This window comes from Pyrgilauda ruficollis, unplaced genomic scaffold (genome assembly GCF_017590135.1).
Source record: "Pyrgilauda ruficollis isolate IOZ18807 unplaced genomic scaffold, ASM1759013v1 scaffold230, whole genome shotgun sequence".
Taxonomy (NCBI): Eukaryota; Metazoa; Chordata; class Aves; order Passeriformes; family Passeridae; genus Pyrgilauda; species Pyrgilauda ruficollis.
The window spans coordinates 78,082-90,700 of record NW_024522540.1 but is presented as its reverse complement, the minus strand read 5'-3'; positions in this window follow the sequence as shown (position 1 = coordinate 90,700).

The window sequence follows — 12,619 nt, the reverse complement described above, 5'->3', positions numbered from 1 at the left end:
TTTGAGGAAGTTGTTGAGTGTTTGACACTCGATAACTTAAATGCAAGATAGCTTGGAAGACAAAATATAATTTTGTATCTTTGAAATGTGCACTAAGGGAGTTTGGGGTGGTTGTTTGGTTTTTGGCAGTTTTTTGACAATTGCACTACGGAAAACTGCCGAAAATTTTAAATTTCTGCCACACTGATAAATGTAGGACCCAGAACTGCAAGGGAGCACTCAGCAAGATGATGCTCATGGAATAAAAGAGGACTATTGCACGTGTACATGTGTTTGTGTAAACAAGACTGAGTGCTGACAGGAGTTTTGTTTCAAATGAGAAAGGCCTGGAGAAATAGGTCAGACCTTTTAAGAGATAATTTGTATTTCTTGGTACTGTGTGCTGGAGGAATGGAACAACAACTGTGCCAGCAACGTGTTTGCAGCTGCACTCATGGTTAGTTGGTTCCTAGGAAGTGGGGACAAAGAAATATTTTACAAACACGTTTCTGACTTCTCTGGGGTTTTGCAAATACATTTATTTTTGATGCAATTTGACAGCGCAAGAAGCACAAGGTAACATTTCAGTGTTTGTTATCCCTCTCCGTCCCTACACCCAGAAGTGGCTCCTGGCTCCCCACCCAGCATCATGGCCAAATTCAAGTTTGTTTGCCAGGGTCAGGCCCAGGCCAGTGCCCTCTGCCACAATAAAACAGGAATTGATGGGGAAGTCATCCCCAGCAGAGGAATCCAGCTCACCCACACTCTCCAAAGCCCCTTCCCCTCTTTCTGCCTGTCTCTCCCCAAGCCAGCATCCCCAGACTGCACCCCAGAGCTCCCAGCCCAGGCTCCCTGTCTGCCACCTGCTCCATCACGGCTTGTGCTGCCTGGGAGCATCAGGAAGGGGCAGATAACAGCCCAGCGTTTGTTATCAGCTCCCCTCCACCTCTGCAGGTGCGGAACTGTACGAAAGCAGGAAGAAACTGAGACAGCAGACAACTCTATCTCTGACAAACGTGATGGAAACTGGCCAAAGGATTAAAAAGTTACTGACAAAGGTTGTACTTTGTCAATCTTTCAGATGGACTGGGAAGAGAAAGGTAAAATCCATGGCTTTAGTTGTGTTTGCCTAGGAAAGCAACCAAAATATCTCAAAATCTTACCTCGTGCTTCTTGCACTACCAAACTGTATCAAGAACCAATGTATTTGCAAAACCCCAGAGAAGTCAGAAATGGTTTTGTAAAAGATTTCTGCCAGCACCATCAGGCAGGGAGCTGCCTGAGGGAAGAGAAGCGCGTACCCCAGGGCTCCAGGCGGGCTCTGCACTGTATCCCCAGTGCTTTGGGTATTCCAAGCTTCAGGGTCAGTGGTCCCACCCTTTCCTTGGGTTCTGTGCCAGCCACTAAGCAGCAGAATCCAAATGTAACTCAAGAACAAAACGCTACATTTGTTTTGATCACATTAAAGTCAGAAGGAGCTATTAAAAGAAGTTGTAGCAGATGACTGGGTCCCGAAGAACCACAGGCAATAAATTCACATGGCAGTTTTGTTTCATAACTTCAGTCCTACTTATTGTTTCTTTGTCTATTCTAATTACTCCCTGATATGGAATTAATGTGGGAACCAAATTAAATGCTCGGGAAAGTGTACGAATCGGCTGGCCTGAAAGAAAGAGCTATTAAAAACAATTAGATAAAAACATCAATTCAGAAACACACAGCGGGTTTGTGCCCGAGTCAAAGAACAAACACAAAGACAAAATGGAGACCTGTGATGCCAGCAAAGGAGCAGCCTCTCGGGGTGTTATGGAGGTGTTTGACACCACCGGCTTGGTGGCCTGCTGCCTTCAGAGAGCATCAGGGCTGGCAGGTGGCTCTGAGGAGAAATACATGCAGATCTGTATTGCCTCTTTGCTGCAAATCCTCCCAAAAGAGGGCTGTCACACTGGGATGGCAAGCACTGTAAACTTGGAGCAGGGATACAGCACTAGGACCACGCAGATTGTCGGATCTGAGTCAACTCAAGCTAACAGAAAAAAGTGAAGATGAAAATTTGATGTTTTACTGTGAGATTAACTCAGCAAAAGCAACCACAGGTAAGGAAATACATCCCAGTAAAATGGATTGGGGCCCTTCCTCTCACCTGGATTTAGAGAGGAACTATTGGCCGTGACCACAGTTTCCAATAAATACAGCAAGGTCTGTATATTACTGTAGGTGTAATACACTGTAAGTGTATTACTGACTCTGCATTGGTGATGCTCCTGCAATTTGTGACATTTTGGAAGCAAAGCGTGCAGTAGTGTGGCTTGCAGAAGCCTGAGCTCACTGAATGTAAACAGTGCTGTCGGTGTGCGAGCACAGACGCTGGTTAGAGTGCACAAATCCTCCAGAGCTGATGGGATGAACATAAGGTACCTAATGTCACCTCTGCCAGCAGGAGCTGTGCAGCCAGGCCCAGGCAGAGCTCAACCAAAGCCTTTCAGACACCTGCAGGTCCCAGGCAGGACCAGAAGGGTTTGACTCATGCCCACATTGGGGTCAACGAGCTGGAGTCAATGCAGGAAGTACCAGTGATGTCTCAGGGCAGCCTGCACAAGGCATCACCAGAAGCCCCACAAACTAAGAGCACGGCACACACGGCACAATTCCCAGCATGGAAACCCCACAGAAGAGCTGAAAATCTCCAGATGAACTCAAAGATCCCTGCAGCACAGCCACTGGTGGAGCCAGGCTCATGTGGACTGCAGAATGTGAACCTTGTTTCCTCAAGCAGATGAAGAACTTCCCCTGGTTTTCCAGCTGAGGGAACACGAAACAAGAACACAAACTCCTTGGAAGTGCTGGGGCCCTCACAGGAGACATTTCCTCAAGCGACTTCACTATCTCACCCCTCTTGAATACTACATCCAGCAAAGACAGCTTACCCAGTGAGCCTAAAAATACTGCTAAGAACAACTGTTAGCACACAATGGGATACGTACAGGTTGGCAAGTATTTAAAAATAATCCCTATGGCACCCCACTGACAAAAATACACACCAGAAACCTCATCTAAATGCCACTGTATCAACACTGTCAGGATGCATTTTAGGAATAAAAATATGAATTCTTGCATAAAACTCCATTTATTCTAAGTTTCCCAAATCATATTGCCACCTTAGTCATGAGAATCCACTTGTGATCCACGTTGAGATTATCTTCCCCTTTTAGACATGAAAATCAAAGGTACACTGTTAATAGTCATCAAAAGTTGTTTCCTTAAAGAGATAAAATAGCAATCCTTCAGTTATTTACAAGAACACATGCCAATATTATCACTGGGAAAAGTACTGATATAGCAAAAGAATTCTAAGTGTTACCCAGGGGCTTACTTCATACAGAAATAAAAGACATAACTTCTCATTATGTAGTTGCTATCATTTTTTATAGTATTTCACATGTTTAAATAGTATTGAAGAGAAACAATGACATTATTCAGATATTAAAAAGTCTGTGAAAAGAGGAAGGTGCTCTAACTAATAAATCTTTGTTTGCAGAGGCACACATTGATTGCTTAATAGGCAAAACCATGTTATTTCTATCAAGATGTGCTGAAACACCCAGATATACACAAAGAGACTGAAAAGGTGGGATTTGCTGCTCACAGCAGCTTTCAGGCACACACTTTGACTTACTCTTTAACTGGGAGTTTACTGGTGGGTGATGTAAGATTTATGCACTTTTCAAGTTAATTATTCCCAAACCAGATTTCTACAAAAGCAAAGGAAACAAGAGAGACCATAAAGAGACCAAACTTTTTCTAAAAAGGGAAGGATGAATCAATATACTTGTCTTTACTCTCAACCAAAACGTACTTGGATTTAAAAACAGCAAAAACAAAATAATGAGTGAGAAGACTTATACACTTATCACTGCATTTCTTTCTTTCTGGAAAGAGAAATCAACAGATTCCAAGCAACAACTATGGACCACTCTGAACTGGAATAAAGTTCACAGCATTCCTGAAAATGAAATAAAGTTCACAGCATTCCTGAAAGTGTCACACTCACACAGAGCAGAGCCAGATGTCTCAGCACTACACCAGTTTAACTAATGCAGGTGACTTCACACTCTGCTGTCTGGCTAACAATTATATCTACTGAAAAGACCTGCCATTTATTGAGGGAAGCACCAGGTTTAAGAAGGCACAGACAACTCAAATACCACACTGCAGCTATTTCTCTTCCAGATAAATCTTTACTGTGTTTATTTGCATTGTCCCAGTCACTGAAGGGCTCAAGAGATGAGCAATACAACTTGCTGGGCCCTTAAAATGGCAACTTCAGTTTGTTTAAGCCTGCATTTCAGGGGAGCATCAGTGTCATCGTCTGCACTTGATGCTCTCCATACTACTTTCACCTTTTTCCTTCGTCCTTATTGCAGAACAAACAAGAAAAATCCTGAAAAACTTCTGAAAAGCTCTCCTACTGGATCCCTACAAACTCAGTGCAGCTATGATATTTTATTAAAAATCCTTTCCTAGGATTTTTCCCCTCCTGAGGAGCTGAGGGCCTCAGGAAAGAAATGTAAACAATAACTATCTGCTGCTGTGGGATGCAACAGGTGCATCTTCCACTGGTCCATGTGGATTGTTTTCAATTGATGACCAATCACAGCCACCTGTGTCGAGGCTGTGAGCAGTCACAGGGTTTTGTTATGCATTCTATTCTATTCTTGCTCTTTGTAGCCTTCTGATCATCTTTTCGCTCTGTTCTTTTAGTATAGTTTTTATGTAGTATTTTAATGTAATATATAAGATAATAAATCAGCTTTCTGAGAAAACAGAATCAAGCCCCGTGTCTCCACACACAGGGGGCTCGCCCCAACACTCAGCGGCACATCCCAGGAGGAACAGCCCATAATTCAGAGCCAGCCCACTGCTCAGAGGCTCAGTCCCCACCCACTGATGTCCCCAGGATTCCTCCCATCCCTTCCCTGACCAGCCCAGAGCTCACAGCCAAGAGACTCCTGGTCAGACCTAATTAGTCATTAAATACCCAAGGACCTTAAGCAATCCAACATCAATTCATTGAACCTAGGCTGGCTACAACGTTAAGAATTTTGCTTTGTGTGCACAAGTAGATGGCATTGATTTCAGCAATAATTGCCTAGAAAGACAATTTTAGAACCAAATTAGCAGTTAAATAATTGTAGAAATTATACAGAGATTTCTTTGATTGGACAGTTGCAGTAACAGCTGCAGAAATCTGTCCTACACAGACTCTGCACAATATGCTACACTATTGTAGCCTAAAGTTAATATTGTTGAAAACACACTGAATTCTGAGAACACACTCCTCTAAGATTATCTCTTTGGGGTGACTTTAATTATCTGCATTAAACTGAAAATATTAGCTATATTGAAATATCTGATAAACCTTGAATATTCCACACACTATTATCTCAGTCCTGCTCCCATTATCTATTACTTTTAATTCTGATTTTTCAGAGAACCCGTGCAGCAGGGATGAGTGCTCTGCAGCATGTTGGAGGGCTGGAGTGTAATTTCAGATAAGCATTAGAAGTGCTTCCCTTCCAGCATGCCAAGGGTTTCATTAATTGCAGAGGCTGACTTGGGGCCTTTTGGAGGACAAAAAGGAGATTAATATCAAGATGCCACTGGTCTCCTACCTGAGGTCCATGTTGCAAAAAAGAGGAAAAAGCTATCACAAAAAAAAAAAAAAAAAATAAACTACCACAAAAGGAAGAGTCCCACAGCTAGAGAGAGAATGAAGCATCACTGACTGGTTTGGAGTAAGGATTTGTTGGGCTTTTTCCTCAGTTGTTGATTGTCTCCTTATTGCTAGTGCCAGGAGACAAAGCAAATAAAGAACAGTATTTACCTTTGTTCTCTAATATTGTGACATTTAAACAGGGTAAATGCAAACTGTCAAATAGAGATTTTGATATTGATGACAATGATAGACTGGATTAGCAGAGAAAGGATTTGATTGATGATGGAACAAAAAGAAGATGGAATAATTAATGCCCAGGATTGAATTTTTATGGACAATGAGCCACTTTAAATTCATTTTATATTTCTCCCAGACTAAATTTTTGATCTAGCATTCTTAAATTTCAGCAAGTCATTTGACTTTATATCTCACATTTTGATTAATAAAACATAAAATTGATACAGTGCCTATGCAATAGACTTTAAATGATTAAATTGAGCAGCAGTGCTTTTAATAGACTCACGTGGGGACTGATTCACAGCCTTGCAGCCAACATTCTTGTCAGGAGGAAGTCAAAACTATCGGATAAAAGCTCCCAGATGACAAGTGGGGAGGTGAGGAACGATGAAGTCCAGCAGATGCAGCCAAGTTCCAGAGCACACATCTGGAAACAAGGACTGGAGACCAGATTTACAGGGGGAGAGTGTCTGTGCTGGAGGGCTGTGGCTGCTGAGCAGCCTCCTCAAGGAGAAGCACCTGAGCTGCAGGGTCATTAATCTTGCTTCTCTCACTTACAAAGTCTGCAGAGCAGACTTGAGTGTCTGTGCTGGAGGGCTGTGGCTGCTGAGCAACCTCCTCAAGGAGAAGCACCTGAGCTGCAGGGTCATTAATCTTGCTTCTCTCACTTACAAAGTCTGCAGAGTAGACTTTAAAAAAAAAGAAAAAGGGGCAAGTCTTGGAAGCAGACAACAAAGTCTGCAGAGCAGACTTTAAAAACAAAAACAAACAAAAAAAAAAAGGGCAAGTCTTGGAAGCAGACGCGAATAATCAGATCAATGGGCACCACTACAGAAGTAGCCTTAGTTCAACTTTTATATTTGGGAAGATCAGCACTACAACAAAAATTTCCATGGCATCTGACACTGCTGCCAAACCAGGGACACCAGACCTTGGAGGCTGCAGCTTCAGAGGGAGCCCAGGCTGAAAACACCTCAAGGTTCCTTTGGTGGAACCCTCTGGGAGCCCAAAGCAACAGGCGTGGCTTGATCACAGTGCAAAAGCAGCTGGGCCACATCAGTCACTAAAACAAGGAGAAAACTTGTGGCTCACATTATTCAGGAGGCAAATTTAAAACCAGTGGCTCTTTTGTGACCTAAACGCCTGGAAATGTTTTACCAGAAAACATTTTCCTGTGCTCTGTACTCTTTCTTATGGCCAACCAGTACCCTTCCCCAGCTGGCACTTCTTTATTCTTTTGGATATGGGATTTCTGGAGGAAAAACTCCATGTGCTCAGGAGTAACCCTAGCTGGTCAACAACATTTTTGTACATTGACTCTCAGTAAAACAAAGATTTTCTTCACTCAGTACAACACAAAGAGCTCTTGGTAGGTGAGAATCTGGTGAAATTCCGTTTCAAAATAACTCAATAACTTCATGTTAATTACATGACAGGAGTTCATAATCTTTTTATGGTGTTTCAATGGCCTAAAGAAAGGTACACATAGAAAATAATGCTCTTTTTTAATAGCAGGAGAGCCACAAAGATCATAAAATGTCTAATCAACACTCCCACTTATTCACTTAGCAAGAGATCACTGCCTGTAGACAATGTAGAGGTCAAGCTCTATTAGTCTAATAAAGTCAAATTTGTTTTTAAACAGCAACACATTTTAGACACCAAATCTTGCAGAGGGAAATATACTGATAAATTCAGGAGGCTGCAGCTTTGAAAAGATCCCTGTAGCATCCACTATGAGAGCTCTTGTCCGTTTCTGGACTGACAGCCAACAAGTTTTTTCAAGTCCACTTTTACGTGTATCTAATTCAGAAAAAAAACCCAAACAAACAGAAAAAAAAATGCAAAAGAAACCCCAACGAAACCAACCAAATAAACAAAGAAACCACACATCAGGGTTGTTCAGAACTGGTGAGCACCAGGAAATTCAGACAAACCTGTCAGAGAATACTGGACAGCTACAACAACCAAGCCTACAGCAGTCTTAAAAACATCCAGCTAAGAGCACAAGATCATAGAAGTACCTTAAAAGTTGTGGTATTGTGGAAGACCAGAACATGCTAAATAAAACCAAAACATCAAAAACATCAGTTTCAGGAATTTTTGAAAACTACCCCCTCTTCAAGACAATGCTTCAAGACAATGACAGAAAATTGTCCTGATTAGCCATGACCCCTATAAAATTCCAATTTTTCACTACTGACACATTCATCAGATTAAAGGAGAACTACACAAAAGGAAGAACTCGGCAAGTCTGTAATGGTTTCTTTTAAATCAGTTTTTCAAAACTTGAGTGACAAAGGACATCAGATCAGCTAAGTCATTTTCATTATTTTCAAAACAAAGATCTGGTAAGAAACTGCTTCCTCAGATAAACTTCCATATTTCAACACTTCTCTTACCATTTTTACATTGGTTGCCAAAATATTTTGCTGGTGTCAGTTATTTCATTGTTCAAGAAAGCACAGAAAACCAACATACATCTTTGTTTCCCATTCCTTTGGAATTTGTTTTTGGTTTGTTTTTTTTTTTTTTTTGACATTTTAATTTCCATGCATTTAAATGTGTAGCCTTTTTCTTATCTTGGTAACACTAAAAAAATCAGTCTCTTAGCCTTGTGAACGACGTGCATTTATGTACCAATTTTTGTTAGCCTAGCTAGGCATTACACCACGTTTAGTTTACAAAATCCATACCTCTCAAACACAGGGCGCCAATTTGCTTAAAGACTTCTCACATCTTTTCAGCTGAAGACACTGCAGTGAGATCATCACATCCCTGAGCAGCAGAGTGGTGCAGGATACTTCTGCTGCTTTTTTTTATTACCTGGGACACAGACGGATTGCGATTTATCCCAGCTCCCTCCAGGAAGGTTTCATCACCACCCATCTGCAGGAGCACTGAGGAAAGCACTCCCCAGTGGGTGTCTCATGCACAGAGCCTTTCCTAGAGAGCAGCCCAAGCCCCTGAGGCTGACACAGAGGCTTTCCAGCCATAATGAGGAAAATGCAGACACATGAGGGCAATTGAGGAGAAATTTCAAGAGAAGAGCTGCAGCTGCTCCCCTGCTGATGCACCAAACCTGATGGTAATACCTGAGAACGGGAGGCACAAATTTAGGCTGTGTGTTTACAGTCCTGCACAGAGTTTGCTGTCATTCCTCCCACCTGCTCCTCCCATTCCAAGTCAGTAGGAATCAGCTGGAGCATTTCCCTAAAAAGGTTGCTAACAGGTGATAAGAAACTGTCTACAACATCTTGTCTGTCATTTTATCTATAGCAGTCCACTGTGGAGAAAACTTGGAAAGAGCACTCTCTTACAAGGCTGGGTTTTTAATTGTTTTCATCTTTGAATGTTCTTTCATTTTTCCTTCCTTCTTCCTGCTCCTAAAATGCAGAAAGGTATTTCTTCTGATTTAACTTCCAGATCAAGTAGAAATCTGTGTGTTACATTTTGCTATACAAGCTGTATATACCTGCCAAAAGTAATCATTATTTAAATATATTATTCATATTAACTATACCTTATATAATATTACATTAAAATGTATAACTTTAGATTATATAATTAATTAATATCTAGTTAATATCTATTAACTTCTAATTAAATACCCTCACTGGGAGTTTTTCTGTGTGCTGTTTCAGCTGAGAAATGCCCTGCCCAAAGCCCCTCAGTGCTATGCCACCTTGCTGGTTTAGCAGTAAAAGGCAGGTCAGTTCAGGAAGTGCACTAGTTCCTCCACTGGACTCAGCAGAAGGGGGTGAGAACAGTAAATAACCACCAAAATGCGTATTTCTTTTTCAATGAAATGTTGACATGTTTGGACACTGAATGAAATTCATCTACAAACACTGCCAGTATTGACCAGCAGCAGAAACAACCTTTCCCACATGACTAAGAAAATGCCATAAACAGAAAATTACTCAGTCCCCTTCCTCTTGTTCATTGGCCTGACCTCAAGCAAGGGTGAAATATTTCAAAAAAAACAGCCCAGTGAAGACTAGGAGGGTGCAGCACACTGCTGGGTGAGTGAACATGTCAGAAAATAACATTTAAAAGTCCCTTTACCATAGGCCTTAAACAGCCAGTCAGCATTCCCTACAGGAGAAGCATGGATACCTCTCCATCTACTCGGAGCTACTTGCTTGTCTTAATCTATGGAGAACAGCTCCATCAGAATATTTCAGTATGTATGAATTTAGAGCATTCTCTAGCTATATGGATAGAGTTATTTACTGTCAGCTAATTATTTATTATCAGCTCAGATCCAGGGATGCAGTGGGAGAAGGTAACCCATGGCTGGAGGATCTGTGCCAAGCGTGTCCATGAAAACCTCAAATCCTGCCAAAGAAACACCTCGTTGTGGGCTCCTGGTAGCCCATTTTGCTGAAGATCCCTGCTGTAGTTCTGATTTGACTAAAATGAGGCAGAACTGGAACTCTTCATGCTCTTTCACAGGGTACCTGAGGTGTCTGCACACTTTTTGCTCTGTTGGGGTGATCAGAACATTGAAAGAACATGACCAACCTGAAACTATTGATCTTCCAAAATGCTGGACTGGGGATTGTGGAGAGCGACCACAGGAGAGGGAGGGTTCCTTTCCCTGTGTCCTCATCCCTTTCCATAGTGCTGGATCTAGGGAAGGACTCGTGCCCCATGTGCTCACAGCCCAGCAGCAGTTCCTTGGGCAGTGAGACCACCAACCCGTGCACTTGCAGATGCACCAGTTCTGGCGCTTTTTTGGGGAGTTTCAGGAGCTGAGAGGCAGCGAGTCAGGGCTCAGGCAGCTGCCATCCATGGGGAGCTGTGGTCTGTGGGAGGTGGCACTGGCAATTTAGCAGCTGGCACGGAGCACTCTCCGAGTTGTTCAATCAAAGCTCCAGCTGTGAGAAGCAGCCACGGCGCTGGAGGTGTCCTTATTGTTTGTGAAATCATTGTTAATTAAGGTGAGATCTCACTGTGCTGGTGCTCAGCCAACACAGGGAGAAATGGACCTTTCCCTGACAAGTTTATTGTTCAAACAGTCCACGGGAGCAAGCATAAAGGATGATTCAAAATGTAAAAGGTTTATTTTATTGTTTCTGAAAAACTTTATTTCCACAGGCCCCCCACTGCAGTCCCTCTGATTAGCTGATTAATCTCAGGAGCAGCACAAGCATAAGCAATGTGCCTTTCCCTCTGTTTTAGCCAGACCATGGTGACACAGGTATTGGCTGGCTGAGAGATGCTCCACCAACACCAGATCAGCTTTCAACAGCTGCCTTTCAAACCTGTGTCCTTCTTCTTCTCCCAGGGAAAATGGTTGCCCACAGCTCACACTTCTGGGTCACAAGGGAGTTCTACCTGGTTGGAGCATGGTAGGAGTCAACCCAAACCCTCAGATTCCCTCCTTCGATTTCTGGTGCTTTACTTTTTTCTTTCTTGACAGATTAAGTTCAGTTTGACCTAATGTTTGCAGTGGCCGTTCTGTAATCCTGATTGTGGTGGGCAATGTATCCTTGTTTTCAGCCTGAACTCAAGCAGTGGTCCTGGGGGTGACACACTGTGGAAATTAATTATTAACCCTGCAGTATGGTATGCACCCAGCTAAAGGAGCATAAAATACCTGTAAAACTACAAATAAAACTTCTCATCTGATGTTTGAAACCTAATCACTCTGTGGTCCATGGTGAAAGTGTCCCAGGGCACTGACCTGCACTGAGGTTTGGCTCTGAGCCCCTCACACAGAGATAGCCAATATCTCAGAGAGATATTCAACAGCTAGAAACCAGATGCTCATCCTGCCAGGATCTCTCTTTGAGGAGATTTTTGCCATTTGTGTTGAATTTCTGTAGAAGTCTAAGGAAATATGGTTGATCTCAGGGTTCAGGAAAATTTTGAGTTGTCTTCTGAAGCAGCAGCATCAGAGTAAAAGAGATTTTCCTCTCCATGCTCCTGGTTCTCTGCTTTGTCTTCACACACTGCGATGCCACGTGCTGCACACAAACCCAAAAGAAGACTGGAGCATTTATCCACGAGTGTGTGCATCTGTACAGATATAATTTACCCAGAGAGGCAAATATTGCCCAGTGGAGGAAGCTGTGGTAGAAATGGTGCATGACAAGTGCTGTTCCCAGTGTTTACTGCATCCTGTATCACCACTTGGACTCCATGGCAGTAGATCAGCTCTATTAATCCCACACATTCATGTAGAGATCACCAAAATGAGTAAAAGCACATTTGCTTGAAAGAAATCCAGGCCTAGGCTGCTCTTTATAAACATTCTTAGACACAAATTATGTTCTTGACTGAAAATTTGGCTCTACCACGTTTTGCCCCTGACTTCAATGGGAGGCAGCACTGCATGTGCTCTACACCTCCGGCAGGCAGAGCTTTCAAGGTTAATTGACATCCAATTAATGCAGCTCAGCAATCACATCTAGTGATCAGCACGGCACAGGAGTAGTAAAGTTTTATTTGCAATTTCAGCTGTAAAGCTCAAAGCTATCAAGTACAACAAATTATGTTTAGTATCTTAGTGTAACTACCCAATAATCTAAAATTCCCAGGCAAAGCCTATCAGTGACAGTATTTCCCACTGTTGTGGGCTGTGTACACTGTGATTATGTACTTTGGCTTGGTGCTGTTGTTGCTTCTCACCTCTTTTTGTCTTTTCCAAGCTGCTGGCTATGAGATACCTACAAATAC